The following is an 11717-nucleotide window of genomic DNA, read 5'->3' as shown; positions in this document are numbered from 1 at the left end:
TTTTCCTAAATAGTCCCACTCAAGACTATTCCAAATCACACCTTAGCTTGTCGCTCAGTGCCATACAGCCAGAGTTTTAATTCATGAAAAGTACATCACCTTGGTACACCACGTGGTCGGTCCAAACCATCAACCAACCATATGACCGACTTCGAGTCGAGCTAGCGGCTAGGCTCAATATAATGAAATGCGTGTCTTGATGCGGGCTACTGACGGTCTGAACAATGTAGCTCGCTAGCTCGTCTCTAAACTTGTGTTTTGGTCGAATATTGGGTGTTCATGTACCACTTCGGGTAACATGGACTTTGGTGCAACTTTACCACTTGTGCACTTAATAACTTCCCGGTCATTCAAGTCTTTGCCTTCATACTTTCAGGGTAGTTAGGTCTCGTCGAGACCTTTCCATACATATGCCAAACTCATCGATCGGACATCTATAGCCCGAGTTATTCGCGGTACACCGTACCTTACCCTGTTTTTTCCTCAATTGGGTACAAACCTTGGAACACCCATATCGCCCCTTTAGAGACTAGCTGGCACGTTGGCCTCATATAATGATAAGTGCACCTCAACTAGGGCTACTGACGGTCAGAACATTTCAACTCGCTAGCTCGGGCCCACACTTGTGTTTTTCTCGAATATATGGTTCAAGTGTGCCACTTTGGGCACTTTTGGACATTTTGTCCCCACACAACTTTCTTGCCTTGGTAGATAGGGTCTTGTGATCTTGGGCAAAAAGATGCACCAAGATAAAGTCTAACTTTCGTTCTTGTACCGCAAAGCGCTATCTCAAACACCCGAGGAGATAGAAAGTGATTATGTTCGGTATATCGGTCTTCCATGGCCTACTATGGTAAACCCCTGCAGGTATGCAACCGAAGGTGCTTGGTACATATATTTGGTGCAATATCGGTGCAAAGTAGGTGTTTCCTTGATCGGGCTATAACTTTCTTGGTTGATGTTGGATTGCTTTGCGGTCTTCGGGGGATAGTTAGGGAACATGTTGGCCAACATTTCCTTATTCCTCAGCCTGGCCGTACCTCTTACCGTCTAGGCGGTATACATGCTCTAAGTTGGAACTTGTGTTCCTTTGGGTAACTTCTCTGACTTTGACGCTTAATAACTTTCGTTCATATGCAGTCTAAGCTCTGCAACTCTCAGGAAAGCTAGTACTACTCATTTCCTTTCCATATCAGTCTTTGGCTTGTCGATCCGATGTCTACAGCCTTACTTATTCACGTTCCCTGTGAAGGTAGGTTTTTGCCCATTTTCCAGTTCATGTGGTAACATTCCCAGACTTTGCCGGCTTTCTCTTCATGTGGTAACTTGCTTGCTCATGTGGTAACTTGGAAGTGTATTTCTGTCAGACCCAATCTGGGACTTAGCCGATTTTTCTCTGCATATTATATGGATCCATCACTAGGCCATCTTGCTTGCTCATGTGGTAACTTGGAAGTGTATTTCTGACAGACCCAATCTGGGACTTAGCCGATTTTTCTCTTCATATCATATGGATCCATCACTAGGCCATCTTGCTTGCTTGTGTGGTAACTTGATAGTGTATGTCTGACAGACCCAATCTGGGACTTAGCCGATTTTTCTCTTCATATCATATGGATCCATCACTAGGCCATCTTGCTTGCTTGTGTGGTAACTTGGAAGTGTATTTCTGACAGACCCAATCTGGGACTTAGCCGATTTTTCTCTTCATATTATATGGATCCTGGACTTAGCCGATTTTTCTCTTCATATCATATGGATCCATCACTAGGCCATCTTGCTTGCTTGTGTGGTAACTTGGAAGTGTATTTCTGACAGACCCAATCTGGGACTTAGCCGATTTTTCTCTTCATATTATATGGATCCTGGACTTAGCCGATTTTTCTCTTCATATCATATGGATCCATCACTAGGCCATCTTGCTTGCTTGTGTGGTAACTTGATAGTGTATGTCTGACAGACCCAATCTGGGACTTAGCCGATTTTTCTCTTCATATCATATGGATCCATCACTAGGCCATCTTGCTTGCTTGTGTGGTAACTTGGAAGTGTATTTCTGACAGACCCAATCTGGGACTTAGCCGATTTTTCTCTTCATATTATATGGATCCTGGACTTAGCCGATTATTAGGTTATTATATATGGATCCTGGACTTAGCCGATTTTTCCCTTCATATAATATGGATCCTGGACTTAGCCGATTATTAGGTTATTATATATGGATCCTGGACTTAGCCGATTTTTCTCTTCATATAATATGGATCCTGGACTTAGCCGATATTTCTCTTCATATAATATGGATCCGGGACTTAGCCAATTTTTCTCTTCATGTGGTAACGTATGCCAATCGCTCACAAGTCATGGGATAAGGGTACTTGTGTTCTTCCATCTTCTAAGTCCCGCACGGGGACATCGTGATCGCCCCAAGTCCGGAATAGCGCCAAGTCAAGCCCCACGCTGGCCGTGCAGGACCTGTTAGCGGGGGCCCCACTGACAGCACTAATCCGGACTTAGAAATTATATCTTTCTAATCGAACACCACACACGCAACACCACCATACCACCATCTCCTTGCAAGTACCTAAGTACCCGCAACTCCATGGTGAAGGCAATGTCACTCCATCACCAACCTCTTTGCACTGCAAGCACTTGCGTACCCACAACACTCCGAGGAAGGCAACGGCGCGCGATGCTCGACTCCACACACCACACCACACCACAACACCGATGGCCAGCCAGCCAGCCAGCCCAGCTAAGGACTAACCAACCAACCAACCACCAATGGCCTAGGCCAGCCGGATCCCACCTTCAAGTCCAAGCACAGCCAAGTGCAAGTACCGCCAAGTGTTCACCAACCAACCATCACACCAGGTCAGCCGGCCGGTACCCACCTTCAAGTGCCTTTACCCTCGGGTGCAAGCTCAATCAAGTGTTAACCAACCAACCCGGCCAAGGCAGCCAACAGGCCGGCACCCTACAGCACCGACCCGCCATCACCACCTCAACCGTTGACCATGCAAGTGGTCTCGGACAACAGGCGATACCCGAAGTACATCCGAAGAGTGTATATCAAGTGTTTGTTCACCAAGTCCTCAACCAACCCCAAGTACCCGGAGGTACCCAGAGTGTTGGATCCGCCAACCACTACCAGCACTCCAAGTCCTTGCGAACCCAAAGTGTTTGCCCGGTAGGGCCATTGTATCACAACGCTTGCTACCATGCAAGTGGCCTCGAACAAGGTGACAGGGGTATCTTCACCAAGTTCTCAACCAACCCCAAGTACCCGGAGGTACCCAGAGTGTTGGGTCCGCCAACCACTACCAGCACTCTAAGTCCTCGCGAACCCAAAGTGTTTGCCCGGTAGGGCCATTAGACCACAACGCTTGCTAACCATGCAAGTGGTCTCGGACAACAGGCGATACCCGAAGTACATCCGAAGAGTGTATATCAAGTGTTTGTTCACCAAGTCCTCAACCAACCCCAAGTACCCGGAGGTACCCAGAGTGTTGGATCCGCCAACCCGTCCCGGCACCCCAAGTCCTCGCGAACCCAAAGTGTTTGCCCGGTAGGGCCATTAGATCACAACGCTTGCTAACCATGCAAGTGGCCTCGGACAACAGGTGACACCCGAAGTACATCCGGAGAGTGTATATCAAGTGTTTGTTCACCAAGTCCTCAACCAACCCCAAGTACCCGGAGGTACCCAGAGTGTTGGATCCGCCAACCCGTCCCGGCACTCCAAGTCCTTGCGAACCCAAAGTGTTTGCCCGGTAGGGCCATTGTATCACAACGCTTGCTACCATGCAAGTGGCCTCGGACAACAGGTGACACCCGAAGTACATCCGGAGAGTGTACAACAAGTGTTTGTTCACCAAGTCCTCAACCAACCCCAAGTACCCGGAGGTACCCAGAGTGTTGGATCCGCCAACCCGTCCCGGCACTCCAAGTCCTTGCGAACCCAAAGTGTTTGCCCGGTAGGGCCATTGTATCACAACGCTTGCGACCATGCAAGTGGCCTCGGACAACAGGTGACACCCGAAGTACATCCGAAGAGTGTTCATCAAGTGTTTGTTCACCAAGTCCTCAACCAACCCCAAGTACCCGGAGGTACCCAGAGTGTTGGATCCGCCAACCCGTCCCGGCACTCTAAGTCCTTGCGAACCCAAAGTGTTTGCCCGGTTGGGCCATTAGATCACAACGCTTGCTAACCATGCAAGTGGTCTGGAGTATAGGTGATACTGACATACCACCGAGATGGTACATCTAGTATTGGGTCACCAAAACCAAACCAACCCCAAGTATCAACCCGGCATACTCAGAGTGATGGATCCGCCAACCCGTCCCGGCACTCCAAGTCCTTGACGAACCGAAAGTGTTTGCCCGGTAAGGCCATTAGATCACAACGCTTGCTACCCCACGGCGAGCTAAACATGCAAGTGGTCTTAGGCAACAGGTGACACCCGAAATTCATCCGAAGATGGAATATCAAGTGTTTAATCACCAAGCCAGCATCCAAACACCAAGTACCCCGGGAGGACCCGATGCGTTGCGACCATCTCCAAGTTCTTGACGAACCCGCAGTGAAAGGCGGTAAGGCCTCTGGGCCGCAACGCTCGCATGTGTTAACCCGCAAACACCACTGACCGGTCGGTCCACCGCAAGGGTGGGTCCAACTAGTCCACACACGGTATGCCGCATGTGCCCCCCGGGGGGAGCACACCGCACACAACCACCAAGCATGGGTCGCCTGAAAGGATCGAAATGTACATCTCTCTTCAATGCGTAGCGCCCAGCCTGCAAACCCGTCGTTTTCGGGTGGTCTTAGGAGTCGAAACTATTCTTGGAAGATCGGCAAGCACAACGCCTTTTCCCACTTCAGGTACTTCGGCGAGCGCACTCGCGATAGGCTCAGTTTGAGGGTTTCCAATAAATGGAAAGAGTCTATAGAAGACTCAATCCGGTCTCGTGATGTTATTAGCCATCTAGCTAACGACTCCTATACATATACTACCAGCCTGGTTCGGTTACGACCTTAGAGGCGTTCAGGCATAATCCGACGGACGTAGCGTCATACCAAAGTCCGCTCGGACTAGTATTGAGCCATTGGTCCGTACCTGTGGTTCCTCTCGTACTGCACAGGAATTCCATTGAGATAGTACTTGCACACCAGTAGGGTAAAACTAACCTGTCTCACGACGGTCTAAACCCAGCTCACGTTCCCTTGAAAGGGTGAACAATCCTACGCTTTGTGAATTTTGCTTCGCAATGATAGGAAGAGCCGACATCGAAGGATCAAAAAGCCACGTCGCTATGAACGCTTGGCGGCCACAAGCCAGTTATCCCTGTGTGTGAGCTGTCAAACGCTGTAGTGTCAACACGTGCTGAGCGTTGCTCCGTGTTTTTTACAAAAATTTCGCGTAAAAAGTTTAAAGAACCCACGAAAGTTTGTTGTAATCGTTAACACTAGTGCCAATCTACAGATTAGTAGTGAAAACCGCATTAAAATCATCGATTTCAACGAAAAATAAGAAAGAAAAGTGTTTGTTTACATTTTGTATGGAGAGCGGCCCGGGGCGTAGCCCCATTTGGGACTACGTGTTTTTCGGTTAAAAAAGTGTCCGGATCCTGGCCGGATGTGGTTTTTTAGATGACAGACGGTGTTTTAAAACGAAAGTCAGAGAAAACCGTATGAAAAAAGACGAATTCAGCGCAAAATAAGTGTAAATAAAGTGAGAGCACGCGGTGCAAAAATTTTGGCAGGTGAAGATTCGATCGTCCATTTTCCAGCCGGATTCGGACTCGAAGATCCGAGCGATTTCACCTAAGCCGAATCGGGCTCCGTGTCATCTGATCCAGTTTTCAAAAAAGGACCGTTGGTGCCGGATTCTCGGGTCGTTCAAATTGACCGTTGGTGGAGTCGGTGGCCGTTGGTTTGAAGTGGCCGTTAATTCAAATCGGTCGGTAATTCAAATTGGCCGGTTATCCAAAGTGGCCGGTACTTTTAATTGACCGTTGGCGGCAGTGTGTCCCGGATAGGTGTCCCGGCTGGGGGTGAAATGTTTCAAGTGTCCCGGCTGAAATATTTCATGGACCAACCATCCGGTTGAAATGTTTCAGTGAAACTTTTCAAGGTGTCTCGGCTAAGAGTGAAATGTTTCATGTGTCTCGGCTGAAAAATTTCGAGGTTCGATCATCCCGGTGAAATATTTCAGTGTGTCTCGGCTAAACTTGGTTCCGAAGTTGGCCGCCAGGCGGCGCCACCAGTACCAGCGGATTGCCAGCATTGCCACCAGGCGGCGCTTCGGGTCGTGGCGGGTGTCTCGGCTCACGGAGATTTCGAACACTGTTACCAGGCGGCGGCACTGGTGCTGAGCTTTTCAACGTCACAACCAGGCGGCGCCTTCAGTTCATCAAGTGTCTCGGCTGGTGGAGATCACCGGTTATCACAACCAGGCGGCACTCTGAGTTTTATGGCGAGTGTATCGGCTGGCGGTTTGCGGATTTGTCAACCAGGCGGCACCTGATCGCAGAGAAGAACTGAGATATAAGCTCAGATTTGGAAAGGGGAAAAAGATTGGTTTGGCCTTTTATTTGTTGGAGTTTCTATTTCGCACCGGTACTTGGCCTTCCTCCACTCCCCTTCCCCTTCCCACCTTCCCTTCCCAGACACTCCACCCTGGCTCTCCGCAACCTAACCCATTGCCCACAGCGATTTTCAGGGTTGCAGTAGGGGAATGGAGCAGGCATCGGGGGAGCCTTCGACGCGTCGGTCCGTCAGGCTCCGGTCCACCTGTGACGCTACCGCGCCATCGCCGAAGGACGACGGGGACAAAGTGATGACATCATCGGTTGCGCTGCCGTTGACTCGGCAGCGAAAGGGAGGCAGTGTCGCGCCATCGACTGCGACGCCCACTCGGCCGGTGGTGGTGGTGCAGCGGATGGCCCTGCTAGCCAGTGATATGGAGATTTCAGAGGAGAGCGACGAGGACGAGCTCAACTCAACCGTCGTCCAGCAGGTGGCCGAAGTCCCGCAGCAGGAGCCGACTATCGCAAGCCTCAGCAGCGAGTTGAGGGAGCTCCGGGCAACCGTCGAGACTCTCCTCGCTAAGGTTAGCGAGATGGAGACGGGCCGGGCGACGGCAAAGGATGGCTACGCGGAGCTGAAGACAAAGCTGAAGTTGTTGTCTCGTGAAAATCAGGAGCTGAAGCGAGACAACATTAGCCTTCGTGAGCGTGCGGCAGCCAGCGAAAGAGAACTTATGCTGCTCCAAAGTGGACTCCACTCGATGGGAGAGTTGGCGGTAGCTACGCAGCAGCAACAACAACATGTCGTCGACTCCAGTGCTGTTGGGCAAAGCCAGCATCCACCTGGCGACACTCCCAAACGAAAGCGGACCCGGGCAAGGCGCGGCAAGAAAAAAGAGGGCGAACCGACGGGCATGAACGAAGTCATCACGCCTGATGTCCCCGAGATCCCGGTCGAGGCCGTCTCGTCCCAGGCCATGGCTCCAGAAAAGCCAAAACCGAAGGCAAAGAAAGCAGCGGCTGTGGCAACCAAGGTGCATGCGCAACCAGCATCCTTTGCTAAAGTCGTGGCCAAGGGAGACAAGAGAGCAGCACCACAGAAAGCGGGAAAGAGCGCTGCTAAAGTGGAGAGGCCTGCGGTGATCGTCCTCGAGGCCAACGAGGGCAAGGCCTTCCTCGACACATACAAGGCAGTGCGTTCCAAGACCAATGTGGAGCAGTTCGTGGCGAGGGTTTGCCGCACAGGGGAGCGGAAGCTGTCGCTGTGGCTGAAGCCGAACACGGACTGCGAGAGTGTGCTGGCCGATGTCAGCGAAGCCATCAAGGAGGATGGAGTGGCCCACCTCCTTGTCGACAAGCAGACGGCAGCGATCACAGGAATCGACATGCTGGCGACTGTCGACGACTTGATTTCGGCGATTAAGCGGCAGGCGGGGCTGACGGTTCCGGGCGAGGCAGTTCGGCTGTGGCGGCGGTACGACGGGCTGCAGAAAGCCCATATCAAGCTGCCGCGCGGGCAGTGCCAGCTTCTCGACGGTCACCGGGTCACCATAGGGAACACGAGTTGCGTCGTGCAGGCGCTCGCATCGGTCCCTGCAGGAGAGCAGCTCTGCTACCGCTGCTTTGGCAAGGGGCACCGCTCTCGCGAGTGCACCGGCCCTGACTACTCCAAGTGCTGCTTCCGGTGCGGATCGAAGCAGCACAAGGCCAAGGAGTGCAGCTCGGGCCCCAAGTGCCTTACGTGTTCCGGACAACATCAGACAGGTTCACCGGTTTGCAGCGGAAGTAGCCAGCCGTCATGTTCCCGCTAGCTACGAACACCACTGTTAGAGGGCGTGACGCTGGGTTGAAGATCCTCCAGATCAACTTGGCGCGCAGCAGGGTAGCACAAGACCTCATGCTCCAGACCGCACGGGAGCAAAGGATCGACATTGTGCTGGCGTCGGAGATCTACCGTGTTCCACCCAATAACGGGAACTGGGCGGTGGACTCGACAGCGAAGGCAGCCGTTATTACGACCGGAGCCTTGCCCATACAGCGAGTCTGGGCAAGTAGGGTAGGACTGGTGTCGGTCCAGGTGGCGGGGGTGACCTTCATCTCTTGCTACGCCCCACCAACACCGGGATGGACGGACGAGGACTACCAGCGGCTGCTCGACGAGATCGATATCGAGGCCAGAGCACACCCCCTCGTAGTCTTGGCGGGCGACTTCAATGCCTGGCACGTGCGATGGGGCAGCGCGAGGACGAAGCCGCGTGGTGAGGATCTCGCCGAGGTCGTCGACCAGCTTGACCTGGCGATCTTGAACCGCGGCAGTGTGCCCACGTTCGTCGGCAACGGCAGTGCTACTGAAAGTGTGGTCGACGTGTCCTTCGCCAGTCCGGCCATTGAACCCGGTAACGACTGGCGGGTGCTCGACACTTTCACCAACAGTGACCACAGATACGTGAGATTCAGCGTATCCGCGACACCAGTCAGCAGCGCTTCACCACACCAGCAGAGGCAACCGCAACAACAGCACCAGCATCGCGACCGGCAGCGACAACGTGAGCAGATTGGACCGAGATGGAAGTTGCGTCAATTCCATCCCGAAGCCTTCCAGATCGCGCTCCAGGCTTCCGGGTTTGCCGAAGCGGCTGTATCACCGGCGACTCTCACCGCTGGACTTACTAGAGCCTGCGATGAGGTGATGCAGAGGGCACCGCCAGCGCAGTTTTTGGTGAGACCGGAAATGTACTGGTGGACGCAGGAAATCGGCCTTCTCAGGGAGCAGTGCAAGTCATCTGAGGATGCGATTTTGACTGCCGGAACTGGTGCACAACGAGAGTTGGCCAGAGAACGGCACAGGAGTTGTAAGAAGGAACTCGCCCGCGCCATCAAGGCAAGCAAGGACCGTAGCTTTGATGAGATGATTGCGGAAGCTGAGGACAATGTCTTTGGCACTGCCTATAAGGTGGTAACGTCACGCCTTAAGGGTAGCCGCGTCCCCCCGGAGCGAGATCCTGCGATTCTACAGCACGTCGTGTCGGAACTCTTCCCGGATCATGGCACTTTTGAGTGGCCTGCACCGGATCGGGTCGATTGGGGGCAGACAACGCAGGAGCCAGTGAGGGAGGTATCGGATGAGGAGCTCTTGGCGATCGCGGCGCGGATGGTGCCCACTAAGGCCCCGGGACCCGATGGCATCATCAATGCGGCACTGAGGGTCGCTGTTCGCGAGCACACGGAGACGTTCCGCCGCGTGTTCCAGGAGTGCTTTGATCAATGCACCTTTCCCGCTGACTGGAAGCGACAACGACTTGCTTTGCTACCCAAGTTCGGAAGACCTCAGGGCGATCCGTCATCCTTTCGGCCTCTTGGGATGCTCGACGGATCAGGCAAGATCTTGGAGCGGCTGATCTTGGATCGCCTAAACGAACACCTGGAAGACCCAGATCACCCTCGCCTGTCGCCGTCTCAGTATGGATTCAGAAAGGGCAGGTCTACAATTCAGGCGATTGAACGTGTTAAGGAGGCCGGCCAGCGTGCGATGGCCCACCGAATGACGGATCGGAGGGCTAACAAGTGTCTGATGGTGGTGTCATTGGATGTACGCAATGCTTTTAACACGGCGAGCTGGCGGTCCATCGCCAAAGCACTGCAAGAAAAGCACGTTCCGGCCTGCCTGCAGCGGATACTGGAAAGCTGGTTTCGGGGACGGCTACTGGTTTATGAGACGTCGGAGGGTCCGGTCACCCGGGAATTGTCGGCGGGAGTCCCACAGGGTTCCATACTTGGTCCGACGCTGTGGAACACCATGTATGACGCCGTCCTGTCCATCGACATGCCCGCCGGTGTAGAGCTCGTCGCCTTCGCTGACGACCTCGTGCTCCTGGCACCAGGACCCACGCCAGCACTGGCCGCGAGTTTGGCGGAGGAGTCTGTGAATAGGGTTGTGGCTTGGATGCGCGAACACCAGCTGGAGCTCGCCGCAGCTAAGACGGATATTGTGATGGTGTCGAAAAAGAAGAAGGATTACAAGAACATCCCAGTTAACATCAACGGCGTTCCTCTTCGTTCGGCAACCGACATCAAATATCTAGGAGTGCGCATTAAACACAATCTTAAGTGGTCAGAGCACGTCAAGCAGGTCACTCAAAAGGCTTCTCGAGTAGCGACAGCACTTGCACTGCTGATGCGACGGCACAGCGGGCCAAAGTGCAAGAAGCGTCGCCTCCTGGTTTCGGTCGTCAACAGCATCCTCCGCTACGGCGCACCGGTGTGGCACGAGGGTGTTGAAACCAGGGAGGAGCAACGACTGCTGGAAAGGGTCCAGAAGAGGGTTGTGGTCGGAGCATCCTTCGCATTCCGGACAATCTCATACGACGCTGCCGCAGTGATAGCGGGCACCATCCCAATAGCGCTGTTGGTAAAGGAGGACGCTCGCTATTACCAGCGTAGAGTGAACGCCGACCCTGGGGGTCTGTCGGCTAAAGAGATGCGGGAGCAGGAGCGTCTCGCCACATACCACCAGTGGCAGGACAGGTGGGACGAGGTTGGCAGAACGGGAGGACGGTTCGCCCGATGGACCCGGCGAGTTCTCCCTGACCCAGCTGCGTGGCACCAAAGGAAACACGGAGAGGTGAATTTCCATCTGTGTCAGGTGCTCTCCGGGCACGGATTTTTCCGTGAGTACCTGCACAATAAGGAATTCGCCTCGTCCCCTGAGTGCCCGCAGTGCCCGGACATCATCGAGTCTGCCGAGCACGTGATGTTCGAGTGCCCTCGTTTCGCTGGCGTCCGAGCCGAGTTTCTTCGCGGGCGAGGTAGCGAGCCGGAGAGCGTGAATCCCGACACCATGATGCAGTTTCTCCTCCGGGGACCCGAGGACTGGAGCTTGATTGCGGAAGCCGCGCGGCGCATCACCTCCGAACTGCAACATGAGTGGAACGAGGAGCGAGCAGCTCGAGCAGCCGCACACCAACGCGAAGCACCCGAAGCGATTGCAGAGGCCAGGCGAGCCGTGAGAGCAGCAGCCAACGATCGCCGGAATGCAGCCAGGCGGCAACAAACCGTGGAGCGACAGCTTGCTAGACTCGCGGAGACACCTCCCGCACCACCAGTGTCGCCGGAGACGCAGGCGAGGCGGGACCGCGACCGGGAGTACCATCGCCAGTACAGCCAGCGTCGGCGCCAGCGGCTCCGCGAGACAC

At 53.9% G+C, this 11717-nt stretch overlaps 1 pseudogene; it reads right to left on the bottom strand.

Annotated features, from left to right (window-relative positions):
• Window positions 1-4723: 4723 nt before the first annotated feature.
• The window catches only part of LOC131292676 (large subunit ribosomal RNA), an 11045-nt pseudogene continuing 4051 nt past the window's right edge, over window positions 4724-11717 (bottom strand).

This window comes from Anopheles ziemanni (assembly GCF_943734765.1).
Source record: "Anopheles ziemanni chromosome X unlocalized genomic scaffold, idAnoZiCoDA_A2_x.2 X_unloc_86, whole genome shotgun sequence".
NCBI lineage: Eukaryota > Metazoa > Arthropoda > Insecta > Diptera > Culicidae > Anopheles > Anopheles ziemanni.
The sequence above is the reverse complement of the archived record's forward strand: the minus strand, read 5'-3'. Positions and strand labels throughout refer to the sequence as shown.